Below are 15793 nucleotides of genomic sequence, written 5' to 3'. Positions count from 1 at the left end.
CACACTCTGCATCACCATTCTCCTGGATCTACTTGTTTGCGACCTCCCACACACACACACACACAGAAAGGCGGGAAGTCGCACTTGGTTAAATTGAGATGAATGGTGATGCAGAGTGTGGGACTGGTGTTGGGACACACACACACATGCACACGTGCTGAAGAAGACATCTACGCTGCAAATATCTGAAACACAAAACTCGCGCAGCCTGACGGCAGCAGGACTCTGGACCCCGATGGAAGCTGCGTTCAGCGTCACGTCAACAGAGCGGCTGCTAAACAACAAAAATAACAACAACCGACTAAACACAACACAACTGAACAAACAATTAAAACATCAACAAAACAAATAAACAAAACAACAAAGCTAAATTCAACATGAATGATTTTTTGTAATATTTGAGGAGCATTTGAAGCTGCTGATGTGACAATCTGTGTTTTGTGTTACTTTAGATTTTGTGAGTCTTGTGTTCATGTTTTGACATCTTTTCAGCCCTTCTAGTGTCTGTCCCTCGTGTGGTCAGCTCCAGCTTCTGCCACTTTCACCTGTGCCTCTTTGTCTTTCCCCAGGTGTTCCTCATGGTGCCTCGTTAGTGTCCCTTTAAGTTCAGCGTTTTTGTGTTTCCACCTTGTCTGTGGATTGTGCTTCCCACAGCCTGCCGTGTTTCTGTTCCTCCATGTTCATGTAAGTTTTGCTGCCAGGTCAGCTTTGTTTGGAGTTCTGGTAAAATAAATCTGTTTTCCTAATTTTTACCTTCGAGTCCCCCGTGTCTGTCTGCACGCTGGGTTCTAAGCTGAAGCTGCTGAATTTTATTTTGTAGTAATTTTGTGAGTCTGAAGCTGCTGAATGTTTGTTTGTGTTTTTTTTTGCCATATTTTTCCATCCTTGCAACAACTCTGCTCTTATGTTGAGGGAGAAGAGTCTGGGTTTGTTATCTCAGAAATGTAAAGCTTCTTAATATTAAAATGTAAATTTTTGAAGGTATTTTTAAAAGACAAAAGTCATTTTAACTTCGTGTTTTTTTGTTTTTTAAGCAGCGGCGTTTATTGGAGGCAAAATTAGGTCAAACAGAAAATTTCTCTTCATTTCTTCGAATTGTTTTTGTCATGATGCTGACTGAGATCATCGGTAAGCTGTGTAAAAAATGACAGCTCCTTTTTTATCCCGCCCACTCTCATCCTTCATCCATCCAATGCTGCTGGAGCTGTCCTTACTCTGCTGTCACCTCCTCCTCCTCCTCCTGTTGTCTTTAGGAGCCGAGGAGGAGAAGCTGGTGTGAAGGTGTGAACCCTAAACGGAGGTAAAAGTGTTTAACAGATGCTTTCTGCACCACGAAGCAGATTTCCTCCTCAGACTCTCGTCCTCCTGCTTCCCTCCCACTGACAGTCCAGTGCAGACATGCTTCTTTGGCGCTGCGGCCCATTTACGTTTCCAGTTCTGCAGCCAGAAGGTAATTGGAGCTGCAGCCGGGCCCGGCACACGGACCCAGGGGGATCGTTCACAAAGAAAACAAAAGACACAAGCTCTTTCTGAAGCATGTTGGACACTTGCTGCAGGACCCATGAGGACATTTGATGCGTCTCATCCTTAAAGGGACAGTCTGTCCATTTTACACTGGGTTTCAGACAAGTTCTCACAGAACCGATGAGCTAAAGGCTGGTCTGAATGTAAAGACTAAAGTGGATTGCTGCCGTCTGGAAACAGACTCAGATATTTAATTTGAGAATAAGAAAGGACATTTACACAAAAACACTTGTTCAATTTTTCTTTCATTGTTTGATCACCATCACCACGTCCTGTCAGGTTACCACTGGTCCCATCACCCTCATTTACCTACTCTGGTTTTGTTCTCCTCGTCCAAGACTTCTGAGAATAAAGTTTATACTCATCCTGTGTCCTGCTGCCGCCAGGATCTTTATTGTCCCCGGTCCAAGCAGTCAACATGGAGGAGGAGCTTGTGTTCTGAAGCTGAGCTCACCCTGGACCATTGTTTCTACCCTGTTAGCCTTTCAAAATAAAATGTGTTGAAAGAAAGATGCGATTGAAGCTAAACTTTGTTAATTTTAAGAACCTGCAGCTCAAAATGTCACACAAACCAGGAGGAGATCCAATCATTGTTCCGTTCAGTTTGGATCTCAGGACTCGTCGTTTCATTATTAATATCGTGTGTGTGTGTGTGTGTGTGCGTGTGTGTGTGTGTGTGTGAGAGAGAGAGAGAAAGAGAGAGAGAGAGATGAGGTGGGAGGACGCAGGTGAGGAGCTAAACTGACAGAGATCGACCACTTCACTGACCTGAAGTCAGTGCTTCCTTCGTTAATGATGCTATGAAGAGTGTGCGCGTCATGTGTACGCTCATGCTCGATAAACACTAACGTGCACACAGAGAATGTAGATGGTGAAAAATAAATGTTGCAGATTGTAAACAAATAAATGAATGTGAGTGTGCATACATGGCTTTGAGATTATGGTCTGTTACTACACCCCAATTAAAGTACAAGTACACTGAAAGTACACTACAACAATAACACAAATACACTAACTACATCACAACTACAGTGCAACTGCACTACAACTATACCACAATCACACTGAAACGACAACACACTTACTACACTCTGCAGGTGCTTCCATCCATCCATCCATCCATCCATCCATCCATCCATCCATCCATCCATCCAGTCAGTCCTGGGCACAGTTCCGTTAATCTGCTAACAGCTAATAGCGGGACTAACTTTCCATTTAGCAGATTAACATTTTTGTTAACTTTAGAAACTGTTAGCAGAATTAGCTTCTGCTAAATTAGGTTTTGCCAACTTTAGGTCTCCTATCAAAACTCATAAGCTTGTTACTGGCTGTTGTGGGCGTTTCTTGAAGAGTCCATTAGGCACGTAATGGTTGACTACGTGTATACTTTATCTGCGTTGGATCAAACCCAGGTGCAGACTGACACGGGGAACTCGAATAAAATAAAGTAACTATTTAACAAATACAAGTTGTGGCAGCAAAACTTAGAAATGCACATGATCAGGGAGGCACGGAGGAAAACAGATGGTGGCTATGGGAAGCACAATCCACATACAAGGAGGAAACGCAGACGCTGAGCCTAAAGGGACACTAACGATACACAACGACGAACACCTGGGGAAAGACAATGAGGAAGAGGTGAGAGAGGCTGGAGCTGACTACATGAGGAGAGAAACACTGGGGAAACTGGAAACAGGAAAAAAACAGACTCAGAAACTACTATTCTGTTTCAGCTACAGAATAGAAGTCCAGTTGTTTTTAACCTTTATTCGACAGACTCAGAAACTAAATAAAAATCAATCAAATGGACACAAATCCCACAGATATGACAGCCCCCCCCCCCCCCCCACACACACACACACACATAAGTGGAAAAATAAACACTTTAAATGAAAACAGGAAATGTTCCAATACAACAAAAAGTTAAATGAATGAAATAGTAAATACAGTACAGTAGTCCCTCGCTACTTCACGGTTCATTTATCGCGGACTCGCTCTAGCATGGTTTTTCAAAATAAGAGTGGACACGACACACAGTTGGCTGATGGATGATTTAAAATTAATTATTTTAAATTATTTAGCACCTGGTGTACATGTGTGCAGCCCATACTGCGGGATAAACTTCCTGCTGCAGCTGATCAGCTGTTCTCCGTGCATGGTCTACTGTTCACTGTGTGGAGCGGGAAAGTGGGCGTGGCCAAGAGCGCTTGCAGGTTGCAAAGAGCAGAGGAGGCAGGGAGCTGAAATTATGACATGCTGTGCTCTTTTATAGCGTTTACAGTTTAGAAACATTGTTTGGAATATTGCAAGAGTATGGGAAGGGTTTAAAACGCTTTTATGTATATATATATATATATATATATATACATAAAAGCGTTTTTAATAAATATATTAATATATATATATATATATATAATAAAAATAAACTACTACTACTTGTACTACTACTCCTACTAGGTGGTTTTTCACTTATCGTGGGTCTTCAGGGTACGGATCCCCCGCGATAAACGAGGGACTACTGTAATCCCAAAAATAAAAATACTTATATTAAATTATAAATTACTGTATGTCCAAGGCATAAATAAACATAATATAACAACCCTCCCCAAAACTTGAGTATTGCATTGTAAAAATAAACTAGTTAAAAAACAAACATTTTATTGTTTCTCCCCTCGTTTTATATATAAATGTTATTTTTGTTCATATTTAGAGATCGTCTTGTTGCAAAACCATAAAGACATACTGGTATCTAATTAAAAAAAAAAGGTTAACAACATATAATAACAGTTGTAACAACAGCCTGTAATAATAGTGAAAATAAAAAACTGTGGAATTAGCAGCTTGTAAAAACAGTGGTAATGATAGCGTGTAACAGAAGCTCGTAATAATAGAATTACAGCTTGTAATATCAGTGATACTGACAACCTGTAATAGTGTAAACAGCCTGTCATACTGGCAGCCTGTCATAATAACAGGTATTAACAGTGATAATAACAATCTGCTACGACAATGGTAGCGACAGACTTGCCGTCGTGATGTAGCTGAGTGAAATCATTGATTCTGCAGGAAGCTGCAGGCATGAATAGTTTGTTGACTGAATGGATTTCTTCTGTGTTCGTGTTTCTGTATTTGATCCGGTTCTGATCCTGACAGTTGGAGTGAATGCGCTGACAGCTCAGTGCAGGCACCGCTCGAGTGTGTCATCTGTAATTGATAATGCTTCATTTTCATGTTTCAGAGGCAGGAAATCAGAACCGCAGTCTGTCTGCTCTCAGCCAGTCAGAGCATCGAGACAGGCTGGTGTTTTAAATGTTGGAGGGAGTATTTCAGCTGACGGATCCAACCTGCCAGACAGAACCTGGGAGAACCTCTCCGCATTCTTCTTTAACTCACAGACTGATTAAAGCAAAGATGGAGGGGATGAGAAGTGGAGCACCGAAGGGATGGAGACGACTTTAGACTTCGTAAAGAAAAAAGAGCGAGCTGACCTCATGAATGAAGGAAGTGTTTCATTACAGGTCCCCCAGGCGTGCAGGGTAATAAGGTTAAAGCTCGGGGCAGTTAGTGACGGATTAACAGACAGAACACAGCTCAAACAGAAGAACTCTGAGCGGCTGCTTTTAAATCCGCCTGATGTTAAAAAACAGACGAAAAGGTTCAGGTTCTTTTTCTGTGGCTGCAGAGGAAAGCACCGTCTGTTCACAACACAAACAAGAAAAAACACCAACAAATAAACTAGTTGTTACATTAAAAATGTTTAACAGATTAAAAAACTATTTAGGCCTCCACGTGTGACAAACGACAACAAGCAGAGAGGAAAATAAACAAATCAATAAAACAAAGATAAAGGTGGTCTGAAGGAGCAAATCAACAAAAGCACAGACGTTTTAGAACCAGGGCAGAACCCTGTTTAGACTTCTACAGAATTATAAAGCATGCGATAAAAGAACAAAATAAAACACCAAAAAGTGAAAAAGAAATATAATATTTACAAGATCCAAAAGAAATGTGGTAACAAGAACATGGTAGAATATAACAGTGCATGTAGGATGAATTAGTATAAATAAATATTTCGCAGGTATTTTATCATGATATTAGCTTCTTGTTGTACTGAGCTCTCTAAAGTAGTTCTCGAATCAAGTGTTTACTTATGTAGGTAAATGTCAACTTGTTAAAATACACAAGAATGCAGGAAATGGCATCTACTTTTTAAAAAAATGTCTGGGTGAGTACCCTCAGAGCCCCCCACCAGTGGGCTCCCCCCCATTACAAATGCTTCTGATGCCAACGGCCATTGCATTGTTCAAGCTAAGAACCGATGTCAACACTGGGGGGCTGAGCGCCCCTAAAGGTCAGATTCTAGAATCGCCCCTGGTCTCCACCTCTGCTCAGGAGGAGACGGTGAAGAGAATATGAGATGTTTTCTTCGCCAAAGAAAAGGTTAAATAAAAAAAACGAAAGGCGAGTGAAAAAGTTTTTTTTTTATTTTCCAGTTGTTTGAGGTCATCAGCCAGTGATGAATCTTTTAGAGCTCAGCTGAATGACCTTGTGCCCTCCCCCCCCATTCCCCATCTCATAGAGACAGAAAAGATGGACAGTTAGAAACGGCACACACATGTCCAGCTGGAGATGGACATTTGGGCAGGAGAGCTCACAACACACGCACGCACACACACACCCAGCCTGCATCTGGAGTGGACTGTGCAGGTTTGAAGAGCGGGGATCAGGGTTGGGAGGTGACTGGCATCCAGGTGTGCTTCTCCAATTATCAGCTGCTGCTGCCTCTGCACAGCACGCACACGCTTCTCTCCACACGATTGAAGCACCTTCCGGTTTCTGCAGCTGCTCAGCAGAGATCGTCCCGGTTGTTTTACCGGTCCGCTCCGGTTCCTCTCTGTTTAACTCGAGGGAGACCCAACAACTGTTTGACTTTGAAAACACAACATTCAGGGGGGTATCGAAGAATAGGAGGTTGGGCTGAGCAGGGATCTGAAAACACTGATGGGTTTGTGAGGAGATGAGAATGATTGAACAGTGCGGGGCGGCGGGAGGTGTGGGGGGGTGAAGGTGAGTGGAGGGAACCTGTAAAGCAAACAGGAGCTGAATGAAAGCACACGTATGGGATGAAAGGAGACACGGAGATGGAGCAGATCTAAGCCAGAGGACGGCTGACGCAGCAAACTGAGAAAAGATGGATGTTCAGAATAATACTACCGGACAGACGGCAGCACCCGGAGGTCAGAGGTCATCACCTCGTCAGGGGAAAGGTTACGATCCTGGTCCTGTTGGACTTTAAAATGCTCTCTTCACTTGGCAGGAGTCCAGAGGGGTCTGATCTCAAGATGCATTTACTGACCTCCAGTAAAATGTTCGACTTTGTCATGTTTTTGTTTCAGTCAAGCTCAGAAAAATATTTTAGGTCACATCCAGCTTTTATATTTGTTTTTCTGAGTGAGCAGAAATAATAACCTTAAGGTGTTTTTAATGAGAGCAGGAGCAGCAGAATAACAGGAAGACTTTGAAGAGAGAGAGAAAATGTTTTTTTTCCCCCGTATAAGTTGCACCTTTTTGCATAAATTTGCAAGTCCTGCGACTAATAAACGTTTTTTTTTCTCCATATTTAATTATAACCCAATTTTTGGCTGCGATCTGACGAGGTCATTCATTCTGACATGGAAAATGTTGAACACTACCATTTTCAGTTGCTAGAGGGCCCTCGAGTGTTATGGCAAGCCAAGTGTCTCATTAATAGGTAAAAGTGGTTATTAATGAGACACTTGGCTTGCCATACAAAGAGCCAGCACAGATCTCCTGGAGCAAACATCAAATCAGCTGCATTTCGCCGTGCCACCCTGGCAAAATGCAGCTGATTTGACCATTAAAGTGCATTTATTAAAGAAAATTCCACTGAGAGACACCTTTACTGTAATGTTGAGCAAACAAATAATTGTTTTTAAGTGTTACTCTTGTTAAAATCCTCCCGTGCACACTCCCGCCATTTGGCAGCCAATCGATTTTTGGCACAACACCTGGCTCAGGTCTAGATCTGTAATTTGACCCTGCAGGAGCTGCGTTTGCTGGTTGCAGACACCCATTGTTCAGGCTGCAGATGAAGACGTTTGGGTGTCCATGTGAGGATCTGGTGTCCATGTGATCCATGCAGCAAAAGCCCTTTGGATGCAAAAATTTTTAAATCCGGTGACTCCCAAGAAACCACCTCATCATTGATGAGTGTGTGCCTGAACGATCCTACGAGCTCTGCTGTCGGGGGGCAGTGCCCCCAGGTAAAGTTTCTGTTGTGTACGCAGTTCTGTTGGGGTGTAGCACAACTGAGTGAACAACCGGCGCTTACGGTTGTAGCTTGAGTGAGACTTGAAGGGGTACACTTGATCCTCGTCATCTACGGGAGTAAAAACCTGCTCACCCTCACCACTGGTATCAGATGAGGAGCTCCAGCTCTCTTCTGTAGACTGGTAAGGGCCGCTGCTGCCTGGAGCTCCATGCTGACTGGTCTGATTGTCTGAGAAGCTCCTGAGGAGATTTTCACATCTCAATTAAATTAGCTGTGATTCCCAGATAATCTTAAATTTGTACGGTAAGATTGTCGATCAGATTCACTCAGTCACATTCTCCCTCTACACATTTTCAGCCCAACACCTCAGACAGAATTTCACAGGAACTAAATCTGTTCATCATGCTGGGATTTAATCTGCCCTAGTTAGTTGGCTGATTAAAACGTCTCCACAATCAAATCACAACCAACAAAGACAAATAACTCACGTTTGTTTGGTCTTTATTCGCTACAAGTACAGAAGCTGAGACCAGCCTCATCTGAATTTTCAGAGGACCTCATGGAGTTCTATAAAACGCTACAGGGCACTTTGGTCACGTGACCTTGTGATTCACTGCATCAACGGCGGCCATTACCAAAACGATCAAACGTATGCACTTAGCGTTTTGTCTAATTAGCTCTGAGTAAGAGCTGACTATTTAACAGAATGTAATAAATAATTGAATAAATACATAAAATTTAATATAATAATAATATAATGTTAGAATGTATATAAAAATGCCGGAAAGCTGTGTACTACGGATGTAGCAACAGAAGAGAAAAGGGAAATGTGTCTCCTTCCACAAGTCAGCAGATTTAATCTTATTTATCTCGATATGAATATAAAGATATGAAAAATAATTTGTGGCAGATCCAGTTGGGCTTGCTGGTAATTAAACAGCAGTTTTGTTGGCTGTGAGCAGTTGTTCATCACACACAAAAGTAAGTCATGGAATTCCTCAGGGTTCAGTTCTTGGACCAATACTCTTTACTTTATATATGCGTCCATTAGGTAATTTTATTAAACAGCATGTGATAAATTTTCATTATGCTGATGATGTACAGTTATATTTGTCCATGAAACCGAATGAATCCAATCAGCTACTTAGACTACAAGCATGTCTTACAGACATACAAACCTGGATGACCCTTAATTTTCTCCTTTTGAACACAGACAAGAAGTTTTAGTTTTTGGACCTTGGGAATTAATTTTCAGTCTTTCTCCCTCCTTAGATGGCATTAATCTGGCCTCCAGCTCTAATGTTAAAAATCTTGGTTATTTTTGATCAGGACATGTCTTTCATCCCCCACATTAAAAGCGTTACGTGAGGCTGACACATTGTCCAGTTTTAAGACTGGGCTTAAGACTTTCCTTTTTGATAAATCCTATAGTTAGGGTTGGCTTGTTATGCTTTCTTAAGGTTAGACTACTGGAGGACAAATTGACCTAATTTCCTTAAATGACTAGTTAAAATTGAATATTTGATACTATTTCTATCTTAACATGTGATTCTTGACCTGCCATTGTGTATCTGTTCCTACCAAACCCAGTCGGTCGAAGCAGATGGCCGCTTGTCCTGAACCTGGTTCTGCTAAAGGTTTATTCCTCACAAAGGAGTTTTTCCTTTCCACTATCACCTTCATGCTTGCTTAAGATGAGAGTTCTGCGATGGAGTTAAATTCAAAGTGGTCTGCTCCTCAGATAAAGTCTTAAATTATTATTTTTATATATGAATATTTCTCTTCAGTGCCATGAGAGGACTTCTGTTGTGACTTGGTACTATATAAATAAACTGAACTGAATTGAAATTGTTGTTTTGGATGCCATCTTAGCTTCTCCGACATCACCGACGGAAACAACTGGGCAGAGCGCCCTCTAGTGGTCTACAGTAACCAGTGCTATAAGCACACATCACTAAGTGTTTAGTTTGTTGAAAATTGGTAGAGCAACCGGTAGAGCTGCTGCCTCTCAGCGAGCAGGTCCTTGGTTCAAACCCCGGTCCGGGGGCCTTTCTGGGTGGAGTTTGCATGTTCTCTCCGTGCATGCGTGGGTTTTCTCCGGGTACTCCGGTTTCCTCCCACAGACCAAAAACATGCATGTTAGGCTGATTGGTAACTCTAAATTGTCCCTAGGTGTGAGTGAGAATGAATGGTTGTTTGTCTCGTTTGTCTCTATGTGTCCGTGTGATGGACCTGCGACCCGTCCAGGGTGTACCCCGCCCCTCGCACAGTGATTGCTGGACATGGGCACGACGACCCCCGTGACCCAAAATGGAACAAGCGGGTAAAGAAAATGGATGGATGGATGTTTCAACCAGTTTGACATGACTGTCAACAAGGAAGAGGGCCGGCAATGGAGGAGGGGGTGTGCCAAAGAGACCATCTTAGCACCAACATAACTGGTTTGTTCCACTTTGGAGTAAGCTGTTCGGGGAAGAATCAGTTTTGTGTTGTGTGTTTCCTTGACTGATGAAGCCTTCCGGATCGAAGGCGAAACGTTTCAGCACAAAAAAAGAAACGGTCCAGATAAATGTTGGATTGTATACCTGGATTATTGAGCATGGACTTTTTTGTCTGCTTGATTTGCTTCAAATGTTTTCTTTACAAAGCCAATTTGAAAGTAGGACTAGTTTTACTGAATGACTTTCTGTGTTTTTAAACCATAAAGGTTCAAAATGTTCCTGGTGCTTTCTTGAAGTCTGAAGCAGTGTTGCTGTTTGAGGGACTTTACCTATTTTATGACTTTTATGGTTGTTTTAACTCTTCACTGACTGAAGTGTACATAAAGCACTTTGGTTAATGTCTTGTTTTCAACGTGCTTTAAAAAAACAAATGACATTTATGATCAGAAGCTTCAGTCTTTAGAGGCCTCAAATCTGAAGAGCTGCAGTTCAAACCACACACCGTCTACCTTCAGCTGCTTTTCCTGTCCTTCCTGTCTCACACACGCACACACACACACACATACACCCCACACACAGCATCTCTCCTGCGGTATGAAAACTTTATTGGATGCTGGCAGAGTCCTTGAGGAGAAACACTTTAAATGTCTCTGCAATTATACTTCTAATAATGGCTTCACTCACCTCCACACACACACACACACACACACCTCGACACATGCAGCTGGGGGCTGACAGCGACACAAAGGAAGTAGAAGTTACTCTGTCAGTCAGTGAAGCTATTAATCTTTGTCACCTGAAGCTGTGTCTGTGTGCGCGCGCGCGCGTGTGTGTTTGTGTGTGTGTGTGTCCTGATCAGGATCTGGCCGACAGCGAGCAGAGGTTTAGTCAGCATGTCGCCTCAGGTTTAAGGTTTTGTTTGTGGACAGGATGGAGCAGGAAGCTGCTCTTTAAGGTCAAGGTGAGGCTGTCGAGTCTCCGAAGCTCCAGTTTTCAGTTTTCACGTGCACTAACTCGGCATCTTCATCATCTCAGCACCAAGCTCTCTTCAGGGGGACGTTTACAGCCACCAGGCACCGTAATGAAATTCAACTGTACAGGAAGTGTGAACACAAGGCTTATTGCAGGTCCAGATTTAATCTCAAACACTAAAAAAGGCTTAAAATAAGTTGTTTTGTTGCCAAAACTGTGGATTAGATCCCCCTGCTCCAGCTCTCGTTAACACAGACAGCTAATCAGCCAATCAGAGGGCAGCACCTCACTGCCTTTAGGTGTGACGACGCCCTGCTGAAGTCCAAATCAAACATCAGAACAGGGAAGAAATGGATTCAGGAGACTTTAACTGTGGATGTTGGTACCAGACTAACTGGACCAAGTGGTTCAGAACCTGCAGATCTGCTGGGATTTTTTTTACACACAACCATCTGCTGAGCTTAAAGAGAATGATCCAAAATACAGCAGCAGTCGTGTGGACAGAAAAGCTTTGCTAAGTTCAGAGGTCAGGCTGGTTGGAGATGACAGGAAGGCAACATCTGCTCCAGTAACCAGTGGATCCAACTGAGTTCTGCAGAACCATCTGTGAACTCGTCCAGCCCTGAAGCAGATGGACTCCAGCAGCAGAAGACCACACCAGGTGTCACTTCCTGTCAGAACAGGAAACTGAGGCTACAGTTCACGCAGACTCTGGACAACAAGAGACAAACATCTCCTGGTCTGACGGGTCTGGATTTACTGGTCTCCAACGGTCTCCACAGTCACCAGATCTCAGTCCATCAGAACCTTTGGGATGGGAGACTCTCCTCGTGGACGTTCATCTGACATGTCCACATGGACCAGAACCTCTGAGAAACATCTCCAACACCTTGCTGACTCTGTGACATGAAGAATAAAGCAGTTCTGAAGGCAGAGGGGGTCCAGCCCGGTACCAGATAACCGGACCCAATGAAGTGGCTGGTGGGTATCCCTCCTGAGTGTAAAAAAGCTCTGAAGGGCTCACCAGGAACATTTATCTGTCCTACTGTTCATCCGTCCATCATCTCCACCTGAGAGAAACTGTTCAGTGCACACATCTGTGAAACAGTCTAGTTTTCACACAGACCAGATTGTTTCCTTGTGTGTATAAACTATTCAGTGCGCAGCAGATCCTCCCTCTCAGTCACCCAGTGAGCAAAATGTCCTGAAAGTCCGATGACTTTAGAGAAGAATATGTATCCAGTTACTGACAGTCCAGGTGTTTGAAGGAGAAAACATCTGCAGCAGGAGTTCACAGTGAAATGGATCATCTTCAGGTGAAGTGATGTGTCTTTCTGTTGAAATGGTTCAGAACATTTAGGAATGATTAGTTCCTAGATCATCATGTTCACTTTGATACAGATGAGATGGAGGACAACGTGTTGTATATCAGGATTAAGGTTCAAGTTCTTTATTGTCATTTGCATCACATGTGGTACATGAGGTGGAATGAAATTGTGTACTCGAGGTCCCAGTTACACCCAATAAATAGCAAAAATTTAAAGTATAAAAAGAACAGTATACAAAAATCTAAGATATACGCTCAATGATTATAATATAATGTGGTGTATTAAACAGCAGCCTGAACACGAGTTTGTTGTGAGCAGATGGGTATGAATATAGAAGTTTAAAGACAAGAAATCAGCAGCACAAAGTGTCAAATGTCCAATTAAAGTGGCATTCCAGGGATTTTTCTGGTTAGAGATTCATGAGTCTTAACAGCTTCAGGGTAGAAGCTGTACCTCAGTCTAGTTGTTCTACACTTAATGCTCCTCAACCTCCTGCCTGAGGGGAGTGGGGCAAAAAGTGTGTGTGCTGGGTGAGTGGGGTCCTTCATGATGCATTTGGCCCTCTTCCTGCATCTGGAGGTGTAGATGTCTGTGATGGTGGGGAGGCTGACTCCAACAGACTTCTGTGCAGCCTTCACCACTCTCTGCAGAGCTTTTCTCTCTCCAGCTGTGCAGCCCCCGTGCCACACGCTGATGCTGGAGCACAGGATGCTCTCCACTGCACATGGAGCAGCTGTCCTGATTTGAAATGGAGGAAACCCTTGGTGGTTGTTGCTCCTAATGGAGAAAAAGAAACACATGTTCTCATTTTGTCTCCGGCTTGTTGGGTTTGTCTTTTTAACTTCCTTTAGTGCATCACCTTTTAAAGACCCCCCCCCCCACACACACACACACACACACACTCCCACTCCCTTCTGGGCTCCTGGCCTTCTTCTTCCATCCTTCCTCATTTCTTCACTACCTCCCTCCTCCTCCCTCAGTGGTCACTCTGTCTTTGTTATTTTGATATTTGGTTCATCATCACGCCCATCCATTTCTTCCTCTTCCTCTGACCTTCTGCCTCCTCCTCCTCTCCTCCCTCTGTTTGATGAGGAGAATACCAGGAAAGAAAGGCGTTGCCCCCCGATGTGAGAGAAGCCAAATGTCTGGGTCATCCTCACCCCCAGAACCCACCACTGGGACGTTATTAGGTGTGCGTGTGACTGACAGTTTAACAGCAGGAAACTCGAGCGAGGAGGATGAAGTGGTTTTTGTTCAACACTGACTGGCGTGAACACATTTTTACAAACAAGAGTCAGACGTTTTAGATTGGTATAAATGCAGAAAGATGATGTTTTTGTTTCTCAGCAGCTTGCTCTGACAGAACCCATGGTTCTCAAACTGTGCTACTATCTACTCACAATGCAAATAAGCCAATTAACAATCACAACAAGGATTGTCATGTTAAACAAAAAGCAGAGATAGTTAAAAAGATGAGTGATCTAACCAAATTATGGTATTTTATTTTTGAAAACTCTTGTCTAAACTGATATATGGGTGGTGGCTAACTAGTGTGTTGGTACCTACACTGCAGTCACTGACTGGGTCACTAACCCCTCTGTATACCAAAGTACCAATCAAATGACCAATTGACCAATCAACCAACTAACTAAGCAATCGACCGGACAACTGTCTGACCAACTCGTCGACCAACTGAATGACCAACCAACCAATAAACTAACCAAGTGACCGACTGATCGACTGACCGACTGACCAACCAACTAATCAACCAACAGACCGATCGACCAACCAACCAGGTATTGATTATTGTTGAGTGAGATATAACAGAACTGTATGTATAAAACTTACAATAGAAAGCTCTGTGTGAGCGTGTGTTTAAATGGGTTTGTGAGAAACTGTAGAGCGCTTTGCAGAACCTGGAGAGGTTGAAAAGGTGCAATAGCTACATGTAGACCGTTTACCATTCCAGACTGTAGTTTTAGAGTCTCCAACAGACATATTAAAAGAGCATCCAGATGTTGCGGTCCAACAGACAAGGAGGAACATCTGTCAGAAGCTCTGCTGCCTGAAAGCTCCTTGTGATGCGAAGATTTAATATTTGAGTGCTGGAGCTAAGATAAATATTTCAATGAATGACTTTACGGTGCAGACTTTCATTTTAAACCTTATTTTTGACTCAAATCCAGGTCAAACTTTAGATTTTTACAGTCTGCAGCTTTACAAGCAGCAGAAATGTTTCCAAATGAAAATGAAGAATTATCTCACAGATCTGTGGTCCGATATCCTTCAATGGACTCCAAAAGCAGCTGATCTAGTGTCAGAACCCACAGAGGTTTGAAACTTCTGCACAGAAACGACTTAGACTAGACGCCCAGTCAACTGCAGGACACAAACATGCCTAACCGCCAAATCAGGACAAGTCCAAGTGTCCGAACAGAATATCTACCAGACAGAGTTGACCAGGGGTGGGGGCTGGGAGAAGATACAGATACTCGGAGACCAGACAGAAACTCGGACAGAAGCACAGAGATAAAGACTCAGAGACAGAGTTTCTTTATTTGTCATTCGCACCACATGTGTTACATGTGGTGGAACGAAATTGTGTGCACAGGGTTCCAGTTCAGAGACTCAGAGCCAATTAAATAATAATACTGTACAGTACATGTATGTAGGGGAAACCCTTGAGAGGTCTCAGTACCTTTTAACAGGTGTTTACGCTAACTGTTCAAAGTTATGTAATAAATGTTAATTGACCTCAATCAAAAGCTTAATGCAAGTTCTTGTAACAATTGTTATACCCCTCACTCGAAGAAAAGACAAAGAATCTGGTCATTGAAATACACAGTTCTGTAACGTTTATTGCCAGCTTGTGAATAATAACAATATGTACTTATGGCAAATGTGAAATATGAATGAATAACCAATAGTATTTCAGAAAGTGAATGATGTAAATAATAAAGACTTTGAGAAGAGGTATTTAGTTTGGACTAAGATTTTGGCTGTAACGTTAAAATTTAGGTAAACTTTATCTCAGATTTGTGAACTAATTATGTCTAAAGAACCCGAGTTGGCACTGAGTTGTTCAGAGAATCAGAGACACAGACTCAAAGACAAAGAGAATCAGAGACACGGACTCAAAGACAAAGAGAATCAGAGACACAGACTCAAAAACAAAGGGAATCAGAGACACAGACTCAAAGACAAAGAGAATCAGAGACACAGACTCAAAGACAAAG

Source organism: Nematolebias whitei, chromosome 10 (genome assembly GCF_014905685.2).
Source record: "Nematolebias whitei isolate Nwh7 chromosome 10, NemWhi1, whole genome shotgun sequence".
Lineage (NCBI taxonomy): Eukaryota > Metazoa > Chordata > Actinopteri > Cyprinodontiformes > Rivulidae > Nematolebias > Nematolebias whitei.
Note: the sequence above shows the minus strand (reverse complement) of the source record.